Source organism: Protopterus annectens, chromosome 14.part0 (assembly GCF_019279795.1).
Source record: "Protopterus annectens isolate FY-2018-M chromosome 14.part0, PAN1.0, whole genome shotgun sequence".
NCBI classification, from domain to species: Eukaryota; Metazoa; Chordata; order Ceratodontiformes; family Protopteridae; genus Protopterus; species Protopterus annectens.
Genome location: NC_056748.1, coordinates 994062993 through 994087873, shown reverse-complemented (window position 1 = coordinate 994087873; position 24881 = coordinate 994062993). Strand labels below are relative to the sequence as shown.

The 24881-nt window shown below is 36.9% G+C and overlaps 1 protein-coding gene across 4 annotated transcripts in view; it reads right to left on the bottom strand.

Annotated features, from left to right (window-relative positions):
* The window catches only part of LOC122789381, a 475956-nt gene that overhangs the window by 218890 nt on the left and 232185 nt on the right, over positions 1 to 24881 (bottom strand). Inside the window, exon 1 of one of the 4 annotated variants that reach the window (XM_044056785.1) lies at positions 17791 to 17907. The exons of the other annotated variants lie outside the window; for them this stretch is intronic. The gene's annotated coding sequence lies outside the window, so the exon portion shown is untranslated. Of the gene's footprint in view, positions 1 to 17790; positions 17908 to 24881 lie in introns of those variants that run through there. 4 annotated transcript variants of the gene reach the window in all.

Below are 24881 nucleotides of genomic sequence, written 5' to 3'. Positions count from 1 at the left end.
AAGTTACCTATATCTCAGGTTCAGTGATCAGGTCTGTACATTAGGGTTGTCTGCTAGGCCATTTCCTTTCCATTTAAGTGATGGACATCACAGATGACATACACATCCTGTGTCCAGACAGCTGCCTGAAGGTCTACAGATTGTGGGCAATCATTGACTTCAGTTGTGATATTAGTATAATACAGACAGTATCAGTATACACCAAAGATTACTATCACAATCATGACAACACCTGCAATGACAAGAAAACATGGAAAGATTTGTTACGTCAGGAAAACAAATACACAACCCAAGTATAATGTGGACATCATCACACCCTATAATCAGACCAGTAGGTATGTGACCTGTGTCCTGGCATAGATGGTAAGTGAAACAGCCACCAGCATGTGGTCACAGTGCTGACTACTCCCTTGTATGTAACACAACTACTGAGTATGTGAAGGGCATCCACATCAGTGGCCATAATACCTCCACAGGTCACTGCTTTCATCACACCAGTCGCTGAGTACAATGCACCCTTCTTCATGTACCTCCACTGATATGTAACTGATGTGTACCACCTCTGTCACAGTGAGCTGTTACATAGCTTATTGGCCATACCTAGGTATTCTTTTTGTGGCATAAACATTGCTGTCTCATGATGTGGAATCCCCATCAAGTTGTTACACCAGATGCATGTGTGCTACCTGTTTTAGTGATGCGCACAGTACATACATAGGTGTTTGACAACATTAATGTCATGGATAACATTCATGATAGCGTGAAATGGGCCATATATATATATATATATATATATATATATATATATATATATATATATGGGTATGTATGCTGCCATGTACACCAGTCAGATAGCCTGTAATACTCATGATGTTGCATATAGTTATAGCAGTGTCCCTCTTAACACCTCCAGCAGATATTAAGCAGATATTACAGTGTCAGGACATTGTGCGTGATTACCCTCATAGAGTGTGGAAGTATCATAATAGCTGTATAGGTGTGTTTGTGCAGAATCTTCTCTGATTACTCGAAATCACGTATGTTATATCAGAGGCATAGGATTACTGGTGGTATTATGCTGATATTGTCCATGATTGTGGTTGTTTCTGTTAATGTTGTCCATGAGCCTTTAGCTGTCTCCCACTTGCTGGAGACCTCTGCTAAGATTACACTCATATTTAGGCAAATCAGTTTGCACAGCTTCACAATAAGAGTATGCACGATACCCCAATTGTATGTCAGATCCCTGATAGATGTCCTCTGCATTATTCATGTAAGGATGATTATCTCACACAGACATCCTCTCCATTGTTATGTGACTTTGTGTGACAGTCACATAATACACATTTTCATTGTGCAATCCCTTCTGTACCAGATTAATATGTGACTGGTGTTGCTGCTACAACCGTCTTCATTTGACATGCCCTCATTTGCTGTAGATTAGGTTGTTTCACCTGTCCTCTTTCCCTGTGTTCATTCCTACAATTCATGTGTGTCCCTATTCAATACACACACTTACCTTGCATATTTATTTTACGCGGCAGTCCATGTACACTTACAGATCATTTATACAACTTCAGTACAGAATGCCAGGAATGGGATATCACAATACTCTGCACTGTAGATACACTGTCCTGTACTGCATTTGGACCATATACTTAACATTCATACCTCTCAACTGTCTAGATTTTCACGAATGCCCAGATGTGTTTCTTATCAAATTTGTGGCTTTCTGCCACATCACTGGGTTATCATGTATCTTATTACAAACACCTGGTTATTCTGGTACATTTCTATAGAGAAAATATGTCAAATATGTCCCTATTTCTGGGCCATTGTCCATCCATTATGTTAGCCTTTGTCCAGATGTCTTGTACTAAGAGATTGAGAGCTATCTGTAAAACACTGGTGACCATTATGGCATTCAAAACAGCAGACCCTCAGTGCTCTGATTTAAACAGGAGTGCTATCAGTGTTCACTTGCACAGTTTCCTGGATGGCAGCACTGTTTCCAGCTACAAAACCTCACTTATTTATGTTTAAATGATGTGCATTGCATAAATATGTAATGAGCGCTGCTGCTCACCACGCATCACCTTGCACACATGCAAACTCCGTGTAGGCTTTGTTCGAAGCCTACACAGAGCTTATTGAATCACAGGGCATACTTATTAATTTTTAAATATATAACAATACTTTTTGGCATTATCAGAGGTTGATCCTATCTACTGGATCTGGTAAACTCCTTTGAAAGGATTACAGAGCTGTTGACTGTAGCTATGTAATACCTAGAGTGTACCTTAACCTGGCCAAGGCCTTTGACACCATTCCCCATACTGGCATCATACCAAAGTTAAATGCTTTAGAAGTCAACCCATATGTGGTAAGATGAATAGCATGCTGGCTGAAAGGCAGAACCTACACAGTATAAGTTTCAGATACCTCAGCAGAAACTATGAAAGTGACCAGTGGCAGCCATTAGAGCTCAGTGCTAGGACCTTTTCTTTTTGGCCTTTATTTCTCAGAACTCCAGGCAGAGACCCAAGACCTCTGGCGAACAAAGTATGCAGGTGATTGCAAACTGGGGTTGTTGTTAAGTCACCAATGGACAACCAAGTCCTTCAGAATAAACTCTCCTTGGTAAACTCTTGGTGCACGAAAATGGACTCAAATGAATTGCTGAAATATCATCACTTTTGATATACAGACCCTCTCCTTATCATACTGTATAGACGATACACCCCTACATAACAAGAATGTAGTCAGGAACCTAGGAACCTGGGTTGATAATTCTCTTTATTTTGCTCATCATGTGACAATGGTTGTCAGGAACTACTTTTATTTAACGTAGTTGAATATCTTCAAGCACTAGTGTAACACAGATGTGGCAAAGGACAGTACTGCTCCAGGCTCGAAGTGTTAGGAGTCACAATTAAGAGCTTTTTTATGTACCAAAATATCGGTAAAGAACGGCACTTAGGTTCAGAATTTCCTTTTTTGGGGGGCGAGGCTGTGGATTGGCTGTTACACTGTAGGTAGACAATCACACAGTAAGCCAAAGGCATTTTTTGATGTTGTGTTGAAAGTTGGGGGCAGTGATTTTATGGTGTGTGATTTGCTGGTTTACTTTAAAAAGCCAGTCGACTTCCTATAGTAATCTGAAGACTTTTTTTTCTTTTTCAATGAAAGGGATAAGACACAAATTTGTGTGACCAGCAAAATATGCTAGCTGAACCAGCTATGCCTCTGTCTTCAAGGTCTAAAGAGGTAATCACTCCCTTATGCTTAGCATTAATTAGACCAATTATTGAGTATAATGTGCCCTTTGGGGTGTATCTCAATGAACAAACAATTAGAAAGACCACAGAAGTTAGTAACCCAAAGCATCCCAAGGCCAAAGTCCTTGAGATATCAAGAGATGCCATATCCCTTTATTCAGTGTCTTATAGAATTTTGAGGAAAAATCTCTGTCTTGGTTACTTTGCAACTAAAGACAAAGTTGTCCTGTACCTCCCTTAGCTCCACAAGTCCAATGACTCCATCAGTATTAGAACCAGGGACCTAAATCTTCACCAACAGATAAAAAAAAAACATGAGAGCTGCTAAAGTGCAGTCTAGGGAAAAACAAAGAGTCTATGCAGAAGGAACAGAAGACTTCAAAGCCCCTTTACATCAGGGTTTTGACTGTTTCAATGCAATAAAAGGACTTTTGTGGCTTCCTAGGGCCAGGTCTGTAGTATATCAATCTCTGATGAAAGTAAAAGTTTCCATATAACAAGTAATGGTGCTTGGGTTCCAATGGAGGATCAGACTTTCTGACTTTTATTGGCTGACTTCTGTGGAGGTATAGGGCTGATGCTGCTGGCTGGATTTTGCATGAACTGAGCATGCCTCTCAACTGTACAAATTTTCGCAGACTGTCCAGACTATTGACTCATATTTTTGGTCTGTTGCGCATAAAATTGTGATTTTCTGGCAAATCATTGGTAAACCATTGAGGGTTGAAGTCAGAAAATAATGACACACATTTAAGTTTCAGACATCATACCCTTCAGAAAATTCTGTTATTCTATCAACTTTCTAAGTTTGTAAGAGCAATATTTAAAAAGTTTCCCTATTTTTGGTCTTTTGTCCCTCCATTATTTATGGATTTGTACAGATTTCTTGCTCTAAGAGGTTGAGAGGTATGGAACTGAGTCTTATGTATTTTAAATAGCTAGAGATTTTCAGAGTTCACTGCTATGCTTGGTTTGCAAAATACCTCTGATCAGTATTAATCCCATTGGATAATCAGTGCAAGAGTGTAGTCTATAGCAGGTAAGACAACCTCCGCACCTTTATTCTGATTAATATAAATGTCACTGTCTTTTCTCATTCTCATTAATTATTATTTAGTTGTATTATTGTGACTGATTTTGATTGTTAATCTGTTGAGCAGGGTAGAGCCCTGATCTCAATGGTCCAATCTGAGTCTCAGTCTGGAGACATGGGAATATTGTTAAGACTGAATTCAGTAAAATCTGATACTTTTGCCATTTGCCTTTGCCTATTGCCTTGCTGTTAAACATAAATTTAGTATATTTCTGATAGTTCCTCATTATCCCTTAACTATCGCCTTAGTAGTTAAACCAGATTTCTGTATTGAGTGGTTTATCAACTGAACTCCATTTTAGTACTTACCTGGTACCTTTTTATTGACTAGTCTGGCTATCACATATTCGCTGCTTGTTTATTGATTACTGCATTATTAAATGAACTCCATTTTAGCACCTGCTGATTCCTATTTATTGTCTGTCTCAGTATTTAGTTTAATGCCCACTCACTGGACATCTAATGTCTGTTACTTTTGTCCATTGCCCTACTGCAGGTTCTTGTCAGCAGTGTGATTTATTTGTGCTGATGTCTAATGTTTGGCTACTTTACTGACAATTCATAACTCATGGTGTCTTTTTGCTTCCTGAAGTCATACTATTTTGCTAGTAGTAATAGTTACCTCCGAGATGCTACTCTTATTGGTAGGTTGTCCTTCTGATACTTGTCCTGTTTTTGATATACCAAGAAATCGTGTGTCTGTCTCATTATATCTTTAGTTTTTTATTTATCTCTTACTTTACTATCATAAATTCACTCAAGTCCCGTCACTGTCTTCCTAAGTACCCTGAGACAGCATAGCAACTGCCTCATGTTTTATTGCCAATCGACTGTTTACTACCAAGCACAAAATCCACCAGTGACAGACGCATATTTTCTTACACAGACTGGAAGCAGATCTCTCAGATCTTGCCAATGAACATAAACCAAAGTATGTAAATACAGTCAAAAAATACCCAAGTCCTTCAAGACGCATATTAAGGCACCTCGGCCACACATTAATTTTTAAATTTATTTATTTATTGCTTTTGTTTACTCTGGGAAAGTCCGACTTGGCACAACTCCCATTTTCAGCGGAGGACTGGAAGAAATGCTCCATTTTACAGAATGAATAGAAGGCAGTTATACAACATTTACATAATAAATTTACAAACATGCATATATAGACTAGTAACTCATTTAAATACACTTGCATCCATTACTGCTAGCACTATATCTGCACATACTGTTACCAGGGATCACCAAGCTAAAAATATCAGTGCTTATAATACAGATAGACTCTTCAGTTAAGATAAATAATACCATATTTTTTTTTAATTGTCGGTGACTCCATCGTAAGGTATACAGGTACAGCACTCAATGGACTGATAAAGGGCAAGGTGACCATCCATTTTCTCTCATTTGTTAGGATTGGGGATTTAGTTGTAAGTCAGGCTGGGCACAAAGATCCCCTTTTCAGTGGAGGCCCAAGGAGAAAAGCTCCAGTACATGCTGTACAATCTGTATCTTATTCAATATCAACAGTGCCAAGGAGAATAAAATTAAACTAAATTTTGTAACTGTACATGCTGTAGTAAGGCTTCTTATACTAATCTCTACAGATATAGTTGGATAAATAATTAGGCAGAAGGACAGATGTCACAATATAGAGTACTGAGTCATTTAGAAAAGGTAGATACCAAAAGGTTTATTTAACTTTCAGATAGAAATGGAATGAGTGGTAAAAAGAGAGTTTAGAGAAACATGGGAAGAAGGTGGGGTGGGTGAGGACAGAGTGATAGATGTTAACAGAGGAGAGGAGAGAAGACATGTAGCAGGAGAGGAGGAAGACACTGGAGATGTTATACTTATCCTGGAGATGTACAGCTACACAGCCAGGATGTTGAGAGGTAAGATGTTCTCATAGATGTGTTTTAAATGCCTGCTTTTCAAGAAGCCTGACAGCATGTAGGAGAGCATTCTAGAGGGTAGTGAGTTTGAATATAAGAAGGCTTCTGATGTATTTTGGGCTTTAGTGGCAGAGAGGAGGAGTTTGTCTTCACAGCGAACAGCTTTGATAGAGTGGTAAGTGTTATAGTATGTCTTTTAGTGCCGGACACTTATTAGGGTAGTATATTACAGTATGAGTCAGTAGTGGATGACTATAGTGGAGGTGATGTAGCTGTTTCATCTAATTTAGTTATTTAAGGGTAGAACTGCAATGATTTCTAAGGGGATGATTTGTAGCAAAGCAAGCTATTTTGTTATAGCATTGTTCCAGCTTTGTTTGTGTGGAAGATTGTAGTTTAGTAAAGAGTGGGAAGCATACAGTAGGGTAGGTAGGAGACAGGTTTTAGCTATGGTATCTCTAGTTTTGTCTTTTAGGTAGGGTTTGTTCTACTTATGAGGCTGATATTTAGATGTTATTTTTTTAATAACAGTTTTGAAGTGTAGATCAAAGATAAAAAAAGAAATCTGGGCCTTTCCTTTTAGGTTACTATCTGTTAGGCAGCTGTTAAACCAGGAGAGAGAGGAGGGGAAGAAACCTAAGGAGGAGAGTTTTAGCAATAGCTTATGGTGACAGACAGTGTGGAATGCTTTGGGCAGGTCTAGAAGTAAGGAAAATACTAGATTTGTGATATTTCTGTTTTCATTAACGGTATCAGTAAAGTGAAGTAGGGCAGTAGTGGTGCTATGGTTGGGATGAAAACCCTTTTGTGTGTGGTAGACAGAATTTTTTATGGTAAGGTATTAAAGAAATTGATAATGGATATACTTTTCTAATAATTTAGATAATGGTAACAGGATGGCAATTGGTCTGAAGTTGGAGTAGTCAGCAGATGGTCCTCCTTTATGAAGAAGTATGTATGCCTTCTTCCAAATGGCTGGGACATGAGATTCTAGAACGGATCTGATTATTAGTATAGATATTGGATATGTCAGAGCTTCAGATGGAATTTTTTAGAAGATTCAGGAGCAAGACTGTCTTCAGCAGAGCTTGTAGTTTTAATTTTAGGAGATATTTTCTTAGGGTAGAGGTACGGACAGGTTTGAGTGAGAACTGCACTTCTATGGGGTTTTGTGGGTGGAGGGGGTATGGTTTGATAATGCGTTATATTTGAGACTACAACTTGAAGGAAGCATTTGTTAAAGTTATTAGCAATTATTTATTTGAAGTGCTTTCTGGGGAGGCAGTGGGACATTAACTATCACCCAGGTTCAATAGAATTTGTTAGGATTATTTCAGTGTACCGGCTGTAAGTTAAAGAACTGAGGTTTTTGATTATGCCTTATAATGTGTTTGGTTTGATTTCCTATCTGTCTGTAATATAGAAGTTTTTCCTGGGATTTGTTGGTGTACCATGTTTTCCAGGTTTTGTCTCTAAGCAAGATTAGATGCCTACTGTTCTTTGCCGCCAAGGCCCTCAGGGCCTTGAAGTATACAAAATATGAGTATGACTTTGTCATTGCTCATGTCGGCATGAAACACCTGAAATGTTCCATCTTGTCGGAGATGTAGGGAGACATGGTCAAAATATCAGTCTATGTTCTTAAGGGAGGGATCCTTTGTATTGAATAGTATTATGCCCTCACCTAAAATGATGCCTAAAAGCAAATCAAACATCATTGGTTTCAGCAACTGGCTACATAAACAGAATCATTCCAAAAGGATCCAGTTTGTGACAGCCTAAGTGTACATGGTAGAAAGACCTTCCTTCTTCACTATGGATGGGATACACCAATCCTTTGAAGCAAAAATATTTTGTACCCCCATATTGCCTTTTTATGCAAAGTGAAATTACTGGACATTTATACCTGACAAAGTCCAATCTGCCAAGTGTCATCTATAGAAAGCTTTGATTCTATTAAAAGGTTCATGGCTTACCAGTCATTTAGGGCAACTATTAGCAACACAGGGAAAGCCACATCCACACATATCTGTGTGTCTCAACCTGAATTACCTCAACCTTGATTTAATTTGGTCCCAAATCACTGTCAGCTAAGCAAATGTTTACATTATAGTAATCATAGATTCCTTTCTATGTCTGTAGAGGACCATATCAAATGCCTAAACCAGCTGTCCATGCTGGAAGTCAAATCTAACATATTCTTAATAAGATGCAATAATCAGGCAAACATTCTCTTAACTAACTCCTTTGCCCCCTGCTCATCCTCACAAGTATTCCCGTTCCGAGTTAAATCAGACCATTTAACCATCATCTTTTTTCCTCATGACTTGTTTCATTAGTTAACAATAATCCTTTTACATTCAGGGAGTCAGCAAAACCAGCCTTTTATTGATCTTTTTGAAGAAAATTAATGCTGAAATCACCTTGAATCCCTAAACAATGACATCCCAGCCATAACCAAGGAATTTTATTACCTATTAAATCATTGTATTTAGAAAACGTTTCCATTCCATCATATGCAAAACAAATGCATCAAATGTCTGCTTTGATAGGATAATAGAATAAACAAATTAAATAACAAGAAACTTGGTTCTTAGCCTTATGTAAATCTTATCCCCTGCCAGCTCATAAAACAAAGCTTAACCAGACTAGTAAAGAACTCAGAAATATGATGAGAAGAGCCAAGGCCATCTGAGTCACCAACACTGAGAAACAATAAGGCATTTTTAGCTAGGGATATAAAATGTATAACAATATTCCTTGCCATGCTGTGAATTCATTGTAAATTGTACTACCTATACTTGACCCTGAATCCTTAGTTAACACATTTGCTAGAAAACACAGTTTTAATTGTGCTACACTTACTTGATCCCCTCCATACCAGCTCAGTCAACCCCCCATCATTAATATTTTTAAAGTTTCAGCCTCCCTCTGGAAAAAAAAAAAAAACTTCTTGGTGTTAGACAACATACTGGGTTGCTTACTAGTAAGCTTTAATCATTATGGAGCCAAGTATCCCCTAAACATCTTCAGTCAAAGGCTGTCTACAGGTTATGCACCTGAAAAATGGAGAAACATCAGTCCCGTAAAGGCAGTATCCCTGCTAACATAGGTACTATAGGGCTATCAGTCTCACTAGCCTTATTTGTAAAGCCATGGAAGATGAAATTAGTCAATAAAAAGAAACATGATCTGCAAATTCTAGAGTCTTTGCAGTTTTGTTTTGCCATAGTAGGTCATGCCTCCTTCATCTTGTTAGCTTCTTTGAAAAAGTCATCAAAAGACAAGATTAAGGACTTCCTATCCTCACACTAATAATCTTGATTAAATCATACCATTTGATACCATTCCCCACTCTGATATAACAAAAAAGCTAACCTAACTGAAAACTCAAAAGAAATAGTACCTTCTTCAAAAAAGTAAAATGCAACTTGTGTCACCCCCTCAAGTTAATGCCTGGGCCCTCTCCTCTTTGGAATGTATTTCTCTAAAGTAAAGGCAATTGCTAACAGGCTTTAACTATCTAAATCTGCAGGTGACTTACACTTTCCCTCAGATTCAGTAATTCTCTAACAGGCCCTTGATCACACTACTAACTGATGTTCTAATCACGATTACATCCTAAATGCAAAGAAATGTACAGCCGCCTTTATAAAATTAGGGTTTCTGTACAGTATTAGATAAGTGGAATTAAGACTTGATACCATGATCTGGGATTTAGAAATCTACCCAGACAATGAGCTGTCTTCATATTAGCACATCTTCAATTTTGTCAGAAAATCCTTCTGCCTCTGTCATCATAATGGTAGGACAAAGGCCCAAAAATAGGGATGGATTTTAAATATTGCTCTTATCAACTTAGAATGTTGATAGAATAACAGGGTTTGTTGAAAAATACATTTTTCTGAAGAATATGAAGTCTGAAACTCAACTTTATTTATTTTATTTTTTTTTATTTATTTTCCATTTGTTTACTGAGTTAATCTGACTGGACACAAGGTGACAGTTTCCGCCGGAGGCCCGGGGAGAAAAGCTCCAGATACATAGTAAAAAATTATGAAAAAAATAAACATAATAAAAAATGATATAAACATAGCTATTTTGTACAAAGAGCATAGAACATATAAAAGGAGTAATATCAGAGTTTTACAAATGATGCATACAGTGGTTAGAATATTGAGAAACAAATTAAGCAAGATATTACAAATATACCGTTTCTTGAACATAAATTCAAAAAGAAGTTTCCATTGACAAACAGGGTCATAAACTAGAAATCATAACTATAAAGGTGGCCTAAACACCTGGTTCACAGTACTATGCACTAAATGAAACTACACAGTACACCTGTGATCTAGGGATGTTGAAAGTCAGGAACAGGTGAAATTAGTCTGGTTCTGTACAGGAGCACATCCAAGTTTTGAATAGGAGATCTTTTAGTAGGGTTTTGAAAGTATGTTTACTATTTAGACATCTAATGTGAGGGAGTAGAGAGTTCCAGGTTTTAGCAAATGGATAGGAATAAAGAGATTGGCCTGAGCTATGTAAGCAATTGGTAACAGTCAGTAGGGTGGTATTAGAAGATTTTAGTTGACGTGCAGTATTATGGAAGGTGAGCAGACCATAGAGGGCAGGTATTTTGTTTGGTTGGTATAGCAGCTGATGGGTCAGGAGAAATTGATTGTATTTTAGTAGGTTATGGAGTTCTAACAATCCTAGTTGTCTTAGGGAAAGGCAATGGTGAGAACAAAACTTAGCATTGGTTGCAAATTTTTAGGTTTTATTGTAGCATGTAAATAGTTTCAGAAGGTCAGATTTGTTTAGGTTAGTTATTACTGGGGAACCATTTAGTAAGTTGGATAGTAGATGGGTACGAGAGATAGGGATTCAGGATTCCTGTCGGAGGAAGCTGTTGCAGCGGTAGAGTAAACCTAGTTTTTTATGAACATTGGCAATTGTTAGTGCTATATGTTTGTCGAATTTTTGGTTTTGGGCAACAGTTATAGCTAGTAGCTTGGATTGAGTTACGGGTGTGATAAAAGTATTATTGAAGGATGTTATTGAGAATTACAAGGTAGAGGTGAAAGTTTTGGATTGGTGGGTTATCATGAGTTGGGTCTTAGATGGGGTTAGTATGAGTTAGGAGGAATTTAGCCATTTTTCTATAGTAGTGAAGGCTTCATGGGTTATATCTTGGAGTAATTGTAAACAGGGGGCTGAGCAAATAAGGGTAGTGTCATCAGCATACTGTACTGTATTAGTTTGTGAGGTAGCCGAGGGGAGGTTATTGGTAAAGATGGAAAATAGTAAGGGACCAAGAATGGATCCTTGCGGAACACCTTTTCCCACTGGGAGGAGAGGGGAGAGAGAGTTATGCCATTTAACAGCTTGTTGCCAGAGGGACAGATAATGTTTAAACCACAGATGAGAGGAGTTATCCAGATTGAGCTCAGAGAGTCGATATTAATTTGCAGTGGGATACCATGTCAAATGCCTTTGACAGATCTAGGAAGACAACAGATACTAAGTTACTGAGATTTCTTTATTAGTTGATGTGGTCAGTAAAGGATATAAGGGCAGAGGTGGTACTATGGTCTGGCCAAAATCCATGTTGGGAATTTGCTAGCAGGTTATATTGAATAAGATGATTCTGTAGTTTGGTGTGTACACATTTTTCTAAGATTTTTAATAAGGGAGGTAGTATAACTATGGGGCAATAATTACTAAGTTCTGTCAAGGAACCACCTTTGTGTAGGGGGATGACGTAAGAAATTTTCCAGAGACAGGGAACAGTGTGTTCAGCTATGGATCTATTGATGAGTATGGAAATAGGGTAGGCGATGGCAGACGTGGCAATCCTGAGGTAATCAGCTGGGAGTTTATTAGCAGCGAGAGTGGTGGGTTTCAATTTGGCAAGGTGTTTATGAATTAGGTCAGCTGGAATTGGTTTAAAAGAGAATTGGGAGTTGGTCTTATGGTGATAGTTTTGTATTTTTAGGGTATTTGCAGTAGTAGTGGGGAAATTGTTGAATAAATTTTAGATGGAGGAGATGGAATAGTTATTAAACTGGGTGGCAATATCATTATCACCTTCAATGTTATTGTTTGGGGAAGTGATTTTGCCTGGTTGGAGAATGTGGTTGATTATGGACCAGACATTTTGTGGATTGTTGTAAAGAGTTTTTTGTAGCTGGATATAACTTTTTTGTCATTACGCATTTGTTTTTTTGCTTTGTTTCTGAGCTCTAGGAAGTATTGTTGATTTGTACTTGTTTTGTTGGTATGCCAGGTTGTCCAAGCTCTGTCTCATTGTTTGAGTAGGGATCTTGTGTCTTTTGAGACCCAGAGAGCTCTGCTGGTTTTAGTAAAAATTATACGTTTTGGGGCCATAAGAACAAGGGTACCTAAGAAGGTAGTATTAAAGTACTCCACGTCTTCATCTAATGGTAGTGTTTTAAGAGGTGACCAATTTATTTTTTTTAAGGTGTTGATGAATTGGAAATTTTTGGAACTCTGGATAAAAAGTAGGATGGGGGGTTTATGGGTTTTGTATGCTGTCTTAGTATCAATGTGGGTAAGTGATCACTGAGGGAGTCAGGTAACGTACCAGATATATTGGCAGATGAAGGCTTGTTGGTTAGGATGCAGTCTAATATGGATTCCTTTTTGGTGCATTTGTCTATATGGGTGGGGGTTTGGATAAGGTGTGTGAAGTTTAATAGGTTTAAGTGGTACTCCAGGGGGATGCCGTGATAGACGCCCACACAATGTTGAAGTCCCCAGGATAAGTGTCTCCTGTGGGAGGACAGTGAATGTAAAATGGACTCTAGGGTAGCAATATTGTTGCCTGGTGGTAAGCAGACACCTATAATCTTGAGTTGTTTCTGTTGGTTTAATTTTATATTTGCAAAAAGGGTTTCTGCATAGCCGAAAGAGGGGATATCCTCACGTATTTGTTGGAGAGTAAGGTTGTGCCTGTAAAGTAAGACAATGCCCCCCCCCTTCTTTTAACAATTTGATCACTTCTCTGGATTTTGTAGCCAGGAGGGGATATGGTGGTATCTTGGATGTGGGGCTTGAGCCAGGTCTCGGTTAGGACCACACTGTCAGGGTTATAAAAGGATATAGAGGCATGTAGCTCTTTAATTTTATTCATGATGATGCGGATGTTTATACAGAGTATTAAGAAGTCAGAGGGTTTTTGCTTCCAGGGGATATTAGGTCCTTGTAGGTTTGTAGCAGTGGGTATAGTAGTGGAAGGGCCTGGGTTAGGGTGCATGTCGCCACTGAGTGCAACTTTATGCGATTATTTAGTGACTTCATTCCTGAGATCATCCCAATGATTTGCTAGAAGAACACAGATTCTATGCAAAACAGACCAAAAATATGAGGCAACAATCTGCAAAGTCAAGAGGTATGTTCTCCGTTATTCTTCCCTTATGAGGTGTGTTCTCCGTTATTCTTCCCTTATTTCCCATATCCCAGCATATTATGCTTTACTTGGCATACATAGTTCCAAACAACTCTCCTAACTAGAAAGAACCCATCATTTTATTCCTAAAAGAATTCAAGGTCTAAAGAACTGCTCTTTCTTGGATAAACTAAACACCCTGCACTTATTGTGACTAACAAGTCCCTCTTAAGGGTTGTTCTGCAGCATTATTAGCTAAGCCCACAACGGTTAAGATACTGCTGGCTTAATGTAAATCTATGAATCTGTCAGCCTATGAACCTGTTATGTACAGTATGAAACATGGTAAAAAGATGTAAACCCATGCATACAGAATTTAGTAATCCAGTTTTTCACTTTATGTCATGAAGATGAGCATTAATACTTAAAAAACCTTAAACGTTATCCTATTTAGTCATAGCCTTCCCAGAGGTCAACAAACTTTGTTTGGGATTTTTAGTGAACTTTGTAGGTTCCTCTCCTGAACAGTCCCTCTCCCAATAATGCCTGTCTATGTATCTCATCATCTGTGATCTGCTGGAAGGTTTGATATGCCTTTAGATATCTTTGCCTTCTAGTTACTTCTCAGTTTTATCCACAGATCAAAAGTCTAGATTTCTTTTGTACTCTATATACATTTTCAAATAGTGGGACGAGGAAAAGTAAAGAAACATTGGGTTTTAGTGAAGGCAATATTTGCTCTTCTTTCACAAGTCCAAAAAAATATAAAAATAAGTATAATCCTTCTGAAGGAGAGAAAATGGACTAAACAGGGAGAATGTGTTGATACAGGTTTATAGAAGATAGTGCAGAATAAAAGCATTAGTCAACATAAACGCTAATAAATACTGCAGAACACATTTAACAAGCAGGTAGTAAAAGAAAGCATTACTACTCAGTTACCAGAGTCACAATTTTGCTCATTATGTTTGCAAATCTCCTAGTGTTTGGTATCCAGACGAGTGATCCCACCTGCCCAAGCCTTGCTGTTGCCTTGTCTGTCTTCCTCATGTTTTTATTTATGACAAGTTTGCAGTGTGATTCTACTGTTTCTACTGCGTTTCTCCTTCACAATCCTGTTTAGAAAAATAGATGTCTGCTAAGGGGCACTAGTTTGCTATTCTGTTCTATTCTGTTTAGTGGTCTACATACTTTGAATGTTCCATTTAAATTCAACAAAAACATAAAAAAGGTCACACAGAATAACAGACAAGGAAACATCCAAAGAGGCTTTGGCAAACCATAGACATCACTGTGTAATACCTTAAGCCAGAACTATAGATGTTTCATTTGGTGCCCAGCACCAATCCCCTGTCTAGTGCCCCTCAGTGATTGGTCGAGGAGCAACAAAAAAAGTCCTTTTTCCTTTTTTCCAATCTGGCACTGGTTACTAACAGGAAAAGTGCAAATCCTAATGACCTACCCCATAGAGTCTGTATAACAGCAAAAAAAAAAAAAAAAAAAAAAAAAGAAGAGAAAGGAAAAAGACCATTCACCTTTCTGGTGCTCCTCCTTTCTCTCCTAAGGAGAGTCACCAGGTCTAACACCATCACACTGTACATGACAGCAAAAAAAAAAAAAAAAAAAAAAAAAATCCACAAATCTGATGGTCTTTCCCCTCCTAAGGAGAAGCACCAGGTCCTAATGCCCTCAAATCTAACATTTCAGTGAAGATTATAAAAGTAGATATCCAAATGTGCTGCCTGATATATTGCATCCAGATTATTTGCCCCTTTCATCTCTGAGCTTTTGCCTTAAGCCTTCTAAGAAGGAAGCTAATGGGAAACATGCAATGGTCCCTTCAGGCCATACAAGTATTTTAGCTACTGAATGTCACTGACATTTTAAATTTTATAAGTCTTTACTGAGAAATTCCAGACACGAACGCAAACACAGTTAGCTGTACAGCAAATAATTCAAATTGATTTATATAGACATATGTTTACTTTTTTATGGGCTCATCACTACAACTAATGTGGATTGTTTGGCTGTTTTCTGAAAACAGCTGATTTACAAAGCCTTATATCTGTAACATGAGGGTGACTGCAATATTGCCCAAATAAGCTAAGTGTGACAAATGAAAAGGACACACTGAACAACATAATAGGAAAAGCACCAAAAGAAACCCTAGCACCAATGAGAAATATAGAATGATCCCTTAAAGAAATACAAACATTTCAACTACATGGCTTCTGAGTACTCACTGACTTTTTAGAGCTTACTAGTCTTTACTGAGACATTCAGGGCCATACAGTCTTTACATTTGTTTAAAATTAAAATTTCATTTAAATGTAACCTAAATCAATTGTGCTGTTAAAAGGACAGACAAGTCTTGAATTTTTTGTTTACGTCTGTTTCTTGTATCATTGATGGCAGAATGTTACTTCTCTCAAAAATTGTTTTATGACTGCATAGAGGTATGTAATGTGTACATTTAAAAACAGGACTGCTCAGAGTACAGCCGCAGTAAGTTTTTTCAGAACTCTTAACACTTTCACGATTGACAGAAAATTCCATATATGATGTCAGAAAAGTGACCGAAAAGTGTTGCTCATTATAGTTTCAGATTGCAGTGTCACACTATTGAAATGATCAGCAGGCATTTCTAATGAATATACAAGACTTCAACAAACCATATTTCATTGAAAGAGACCCACCAAAATCCTGCTCTCCACTGCATTTATTATTCTAAATCCAGGCATCAATGATTGTGGAAATATAAAATAAAACATAGTAATACAATTAATTTTTAAGACAATAGACACATCTTCAATGATTGCAGCACAAAAGTATCAAACATATCTTCTTCCAACAGTCACTGATCATTTTATGTTGGAATGACTGAATATGCAATTGTGATTATCTCAACTCTATCAGCACTTTCACTGTTAGCTACTGATTATGAATAAGCGAACAAATAAAAATTTGTCATCAGTTAAGATTAGCGCAATCAACTGGATGACAAGAAATCAGAAATAGATACAGTCATACAAAACAGAGGACAAAAATGTAGATTACTAATTCAGATTGTGACATACATGCCTAGTACATGAGTTTTTAAATGTACTTGTTTACAACCAATAGTACAACTATCATTTTGATTCTAAGTGCATTTCACTTTTATTACTTATTTTTTTTTCTTTTCAGTTGCCTTTTGTATCATTAACATTAAAGATGGTCACAGTTGGAAGACAGGTCATTTGACATAATGGCATACACATCTGATCAGGCTGGCACCGCTAGTACCTGGTGAGCCTTTCATTACAAATTATTTTGCCTTATGATTTGAAATCTGTCCACATTCATTTACTATTAGAAGTGATTAAACATGCTAGTTAAACCATTTTTTTCTACTAAGAAAAAAGTGTTGCTAACACAGCATTCTTTTTATGGGCGGGCTGGGCACGAAAGAGACAATTATGTATTTAATGTTCATCTGTCTATATAGGTTTTACACACACGCGCGCACACACACACACACACACACACACACACACACACACACACACACACACACACACACACCTATCTGTGCCTGATAAAGTTTAACTGATTGTAATGAATCCAGCATTTAGCTGAACCGTCTTTATATACTGAATACATAGTTTAGATAGCTCACATAAGCAACAGCCTCATCCATTAATTTCCTGGAAATAAATACCAACAAATAATTTTACTTTTCCAGCTGACATAGTGTGATAAATGTATCCAGTGTATTTAATGTTGCATTGAATGTTTACGAAGTTGAGTATATGCCGTTACTCAAAATGGAAAAATGAAAAGAAAATCAATAGAAATGTAAATATTATAAACAATGGGACTTAGAAAATCAATTAAACTAAAGTCACAATAAATGTCTGATTGCTAAATTCACATCTGAAATCCCAAAACAAGAAAGGGTCAACTTAACTTTAAAATTAGGTGTGATAGGTTATAGTTAAAGTCTTATCCATCTGATCAGAAAAATAAGCAGGAAGAACATCTTATTAAACATTAATTTGGCATTAGTAGAAATATTTGCCATTCCATCCAGGACAGTAATACATTCAAAAATGTATTTTTCTTAAAGATATACAATTGTACCTGAGAAGAAAGCAGGGAGCTTCAGTCTTGTGTCAGAATGTACCTTTCCTACATATTGTCCAGTACTGGTTTGTATGTATCAAGGATATCCTAAACTACGTAAGGTACAATTAGATTCTGTTTCCTTCCTTCAGGAAGGTACAGTAAGTAATTCAAAACAATACATACATATTAACCAACTTATCAATGCCTGTCATGTGACTGAAATACAGGCTGGTAAAATAAACATTCAATGAGCAAGTGTAAGACTACAAAGTTCACAGCTCAGCCCTGAAACTAACAACATTGATGCCAGCAGTTATACAGGCCGGAAATTTAAGCTAAATGTCAGAAAAAGTGCTTTATGTATGATATGCCGTCAAATCAAAATATTTTCATATGGAGAGCAACACATCAAATACGAGCACAGCAGTTCCTCAAATGGTTACATAAAGTGAAAAAATGCATTGTAATATACATCATATCCACCATCTCACAACTAATGAAGATTTTTTAGAACCAAGTACCAAAATAAAATATAGAAACGTATGTGATAACATTAATGCATGAAAATTTCTTTCCTGCCAAATTTTATGACTATGGGCATTAGTGATGTGAAAGTGATCAATCATTGTCCATAATGTTCCTGCTAACAAAACAGTGCAACATCTAAGCTATAATGTCTAACACGTTATAAGTGCCATGCCTTCTCAAGCAAAAAAAATTAAAAAAATAAAAAATCACCACTGAAAATTGACTCCTCAAGTTATCAGTCACATACCATGCATAAAGTTTCACATTAGAAATATTACTAGGTAATTTTGTTAATATTCAGAGGTTCACTCTTTCCCAAACAGCACAATTCTAAGGACTTTAATTCTCTTAGTAACACAAAATCCACTGGAGTCACCACACGAAGATTCTCACTGGAGATAAAATCTTCTTTATTGAGCACAAAAACACAAGTGCTTTCACGTAGCTATACTATGCTTCTTCAGGTGTAATAAAACATTAAAAATGGCAAGCTTATATACAAAAACTTTTGGCGCTCAAACCAATAAATTAAACAATAATTGATTAATTACTAACACATAATCTTTCCCTCCATAATCTGTTTAAAGAGACAGTATTGAAATAATCTAAAAACAGTATGAATACTAAAACATGAATGCCTTTACCAAACAATATTTAAATAAGACAGCGAAGCCTGTCGCTGTGTAACGGCATAAACTGACTAAAACAATTGTCTCACAGTACTGTATAATAGTACGAGATCATGATCAAAACAAAAAACAGCATGAGATGAATGTAAACAACCCATATTCCAGTTTACACATGCATCTAAAGCATATTTCACAACTTATTCTAGGGTCGCTATCTAAATACAAACAATCCCTAAAGCGACACCACAAGAATGCAGACATACTCTATAAAAAACTATCCTGCAGTCAGAACTGATCCAGGATATAAGTACGGTACAATGCAACGGACAACAGTCTGAATGTGAAGGGCAGCCTACTCACCTATGCTGTTTACAAACACGAAAGACATTCGAACATGCAACTGTTGGCGGATTCTCAAAAGCAACTTTCCGCCAACATAATGCCATCAAGTTCCATATTTATCAAGAGTCATTGTCTAAACTAATGCTGAGTGGCCCAAACAGCCCAACTACAGCATCAAGATGAGATACTAAAAGGTAAAAAATAAACAACATATAGTCGGTGAAAAGACCACTCCGCCTCCACAGACATGCGCACATTGTGCAACATTGTCAGAGAACCGTTGGGCCAAGCTGGAGTACCAAAGTATACACCCGAACTCATCTCTGTCTAAGCGGTGATCGCACATTATGGGCTGATGTGCCGCATATATAACAATAGTAAAGAATAAACTAATAAACTACAATGATATGTATAGTATAGATATAAAACAAGTATACATTTGGCAAAAACATCTACCATACATAGATTATATCTGAAACATCAAATCATGAAATTTCCATGAAGCGTAAACAAAATCTAAATTAAATATATGCAGAAGCAAGGATCTTGAAACAAAAAGGAGTTATCGGTCTAAATCAGACAGTTACCACTCCTATAAAGGCCAGACATGGGACATGCTAAATAAAAAGAGTATGACTGTTGTACAAATTCATGGTCCTCTAGGGACACATGAACTACTGTGTGTCCAAGGCAAATAGAAAAGGACATACAAAAGGTCAAGCAGAGAACAATATCTAACTGCAGCACTGGCATGGGAAGTGGAGAAATAGCAACAGCGACTGAGATACTAATGTGGCCTAAAAAATAACCAACAGACACATTAAGGTCATAAATCACATAATATCAAAATCTTAGGTCATAGCTAAGTACTGGTAACTTTAAAAATAAAAAAGAAAATAAAAAATATCCAGGGTGTACGGTCAGAAAAAACACACTAACCTTGAAGAAACCTAATCACTAAAATAGATAAAAACATACTAAATCCAACAAAAACACATAATGTGTGTACCTAACAAATGATGGAAAAAATTAAATACTAAACCATCTATTGTCAACCCTCATAAGTGGACATAAAGGGAGGTAAGATCATAAAAAGAAGCTCAGACCAGATATCATGAAATACATATCAGCATTACAACTTCCTGTTATTGAGAACAGGTTTAACAGATACGTACTGATTAATACCTGGGTGTATATGCGCTTTCAATATAAGTATCCATTTGAGTTCCCTAACAGCCAACTGGTTCATATTATCTCCTTCCCTATTGTTAATGGCCAATAATTCCAAGACCATAAAGCTAAACCTATGTGTATTATATTCTACTATGTGCTTAGCCAAGGCATTACTTTCATTGCCTTTCTTGATGTCGTAACAGTGGTTGTAGATCCTATCACGAAGTCTCCTCTTCATGAGGCCTACGTAAAAGGCTTCACAAGAGTCACATGTTGCTAAATAGATTAAATTGATGCTGTTACAATCACTATAAAATCTGGGTGTAAAAGTAAAAGATCCATCAGGATGTGAAAAACAGACATTTTTGGATATGTGTGGACACATATGACAATGTCCACAAGGGAAAATCCCCTGTGGAACACTGAGATTGTTACCTAATGAAAAAGACTGTTCTAGACATAAAGTTTGTTTCAAATTATGGCATGTCTTATAACTAAACCTTGGATGGTCACCCACAATTTTCCTGGTAAACGGATCAGTGATCAGAACATTCCAATTTCTACTGATGATTTTATTATGATGGACAACATCACTGGTATATTTAGTGACGTAACTCAGTCTATCAGTGAACCTATCATTTCTCATTGTATGGGATAGAGGAATGCTCCCAACAGAAACAAACTCATCTGTCCTGCCCAATACTTTCAGGATAACTTCCTGCTTACATTCACTTACTAACTTAGGGGGATAACCCCTTTGTTTGAATAAACCTTCCAAATTACTAAGTTCTAAAAATAGAATGTTCCTATCGCTACATATTCTACAAATTCTATACATTTGACTTAAAACTATCCCTTTGAAGGTAAACCTGGGGTGCATACTTTCAAAACGTAAGAGTGTGTACCTGCAGGTAGGTTTTCTATATAAAGAGGTAACAATCCTGTTGGCATTAAATTCCAACTTTAGATCCAAAAAGTGTACCTGATCTGGGGATATTTTAGCTATAAACCTTAAAAATGTAGTGGTCGTTTCTAATTCTGTAATAAAATTCAAACATTCTGCTTCTGTCCCCTCCCATACAAAAAGGACGTCATCAACAAACCTCTTATACATTCTAACTTTGTTGTAGTCTACATGTTTAAACAAATGGTTCAACTCCCAATGGTGGACTACAAGGTTAGCGTAACTATTCACACAGGGGGTGCCCATGGCAACCCCCCATTTTTGCAAATACAGCTGGTCCTGAAACAAGAAGACATTGTTGTCAAGTATCATTTCAAGAAGGCAATTAATCAGGATTTGTCTGTTGCTACTATAGCCTGAATTGGTAACAAGAATCTCTCTGATGGCCTGAAGTCCCAAGTCATTGGGAATACTGGTGAAAAGATTCTTGACATCCATGGTCACTAATAACAGAATTGTTCCCCTCATGTCTACCTCAAAACCTTTAAGAAACTCAATAAGTTGATATGAGTCTTTCAAAATAACAGGAATATCATCCACCAGGGGTCGTAATAGCCCTTCCACAAAGGATGAGATGGTGGAAGTTATCCATCGTTCACCAGAGACTTTAATTCTCTAGTAAGCTGAATCTGAAATCAAATATGATAAAGCTGGTTTTACCTATCAGATTAAGAGTAAGCCAGTTCAGCCCAAAACAACCATTTTCCATATGAAAACATAGAAGTTTGATGACAGGATGAGGTGGTGGCAGTTTGCTGACTTGTGACACATACAATGGAAATTTACACGTGAGCCCAAATGTCTTGAGACCTAGCTAGGTAACAGAAGATACACAGAATACCTTTCTTTGTTGCCTAAGCAAAATGAAAGATTCCTGCTGTAACTTCAGCTTTGTTCTCACTATGACAGTCTGTTATAATTACAGAAGTAATGGTACTTCAGTACTACAGTCCATTATAATTACATATGCTACTTCAGTACTACAGCCCATTATAATTAGAGTAGTAATGGTACCTCAGTACTACAGTAGTAAGGGTACCTCAGTATTACAGTCCATTATAATTACAGTAGTAGTGGTACCTCAGTAATACAGCCAATTATAATTAGAGTAGTAATGGTACCTCAGTACTACAGTCCATAATAATTACAGTAGTAATGGTACCTCAGTAATACAGCCAATTATAATTAGAGTAGTAATGGTACCTCAGTACTACAGTCCATTATAATTACAGTAGTAATGGTACCTCAGTAATACAGCCAATTATAATTAGAGTAGTAATGGTACCTCAGTACTACAGTCCATTATAATTACAGTAGTAAGGGTACCTCTGTATTACAGTCCATTATAATTACAGTAGTAATGGTACCTCGGTACTACAGTCCATTACAATTACAGTAGCAATGGTATCAGTACTACAGTCCATTATAATTACAGTAGTAATGGTACCTCAGTACTACAGTCCATTATAATTACAGTAGTAATGGTACCTCAATAATACAGCCAATTATAATTAGAGTAGTAATGGTACCTCAGTACTACAGTCCATTATAATTACAGTAGTAAGGGTACCTCTGTATTACAGTCCATTATAATTACAGTAGTAATGGTACCTCGGTACTACAGTCCATTACAATTACAGTAGTAATGGTATCTCAGTACTACAGTCCATTATAATTACAGTAGTAATGGTACCTCAGTACTACAGTCCATTATAATTACAGTAGTAATGGTACCTCAGTACTACAGTCCATTATAATTACAGTAGTAATGGTACCTCAATAATACAGCCAATTATAATTAGAGTAGTAATGGTACCTCAGTACTACAGTCCATTATAATTACAGTAGTAAGGGTACCTCTGTATTACAGTCCATTATAATTACAGTAGTAATGGTACCTCGGTACTACAGTCCATTACAATTACAGTAGTAATGGTATCTCAGTACTACAGTCCATTATAATTACAGTAGTAATGGTACCTCAGTACTACAGTCCATTATAATTACAGTAGTAATGGTACCTCAGTACTACAGTCCATTATAATTACATCCACATCCACACATATGTGTGTGTCTCAACCTAAATTGCCTCAACCTTGATTTAATTTGGTCCCAAATCACTGCCAGCTAAGCAAATGTTTACATTATAGTAATTGTAGATTCCTTTCTATGTCTGTAGAGGAGCATATCAAATGCCTATACCAGCTGTCCATACTGGAAGTCAAATCTAACGTATTCTTAATAAGATGCAATAATCGGCCAAACATTCTCTTAACTAACTCCTTTGCCCCCTGCTCATCCTCACAAGTATTCCCTATCCGAGTTAAATCAGACCATTTTACCATCATCTTTTTTCCTCATGACTTGTTTCATTAGTTACAATAATCCTTTTACATTCAGGGAGTCAGCAAAACCAGCCTTTTATTGATCTTTTTGAAGAAAATTAATGCTGAAATCACCCCGAATCCCTAAACATTGACATCCCAGCCATAACCAAGGAATTTTATTACCTATTAAATCATTGTATTTAGAAAACGTTTCCATTCCATCATATGCAAAACAAATGCATCAAATGTCTGCTTTGATAGGATAATAGAATAAACAAATGATATAACAAGAAACTTGATTCTTAGCCTTATGTAAGTCTTACTCCCTGCCAGCTCATAAAACAAAGCTTAACCAGACTAGTAAAGAACTCAGAAATATGATGAGAAGAGCCAAGGCCATCTATGAGTCACCAACACTGAGAAACAATAAGGCATTTTTAGCTAGGGATATAAAATGTATAACAATATTCCTTGCCATGCTGTGAATTCATTGTAAATGGTACTACCTATACTTGACCCTGAATCCTTAGCTAACGTATTTGCTAGCAAACACAGCTTTAATTGTGCTACACTTACTTGATCCCATCCATACCAGCTCAGTCAACCCCCCATCATTAATATTTTTAAAGTTTCAGCCTCCCTCTGGAAAAAAAAAAAACTCCTTGGTGTCAGACAACATACCAGGTTGTTTACTAGTAAGCTTTAATCATTATGGAGCCAAGCATCCCCTAAACATCTTCAGTCAAAGACTGTCTACAGGTTATGCACCTGAATAATGGAGAAACATCAGTCCCGTAAAGGCAGTATCCCTGCTAACATAGGTACTATAGGGCTATCAGTCTCACTAGCCTTATTTGTAAAGCCATGGAAGATGAAATTAGTCAATAAAAAGAAACATGATCTGCCAATTCTAGAGTCTTTGCAGTTTTTTTTTGCCATAGTAGGTCATGCCTCCTTAATCTTGTTAACTTCTTTGAAAAAATCATCAAAAGACAAGATTAAGGATTTCCTATCCTCACACTAATAATCTTGACTAAATCATAGCATTTGATACCATTCCCCACTCTGACATGAAAAAGCTAACCTAACTGAAAACTCAGAATAAATAGTACTCTCTTCAAAAAAGTAAAATGCAACTTGTGT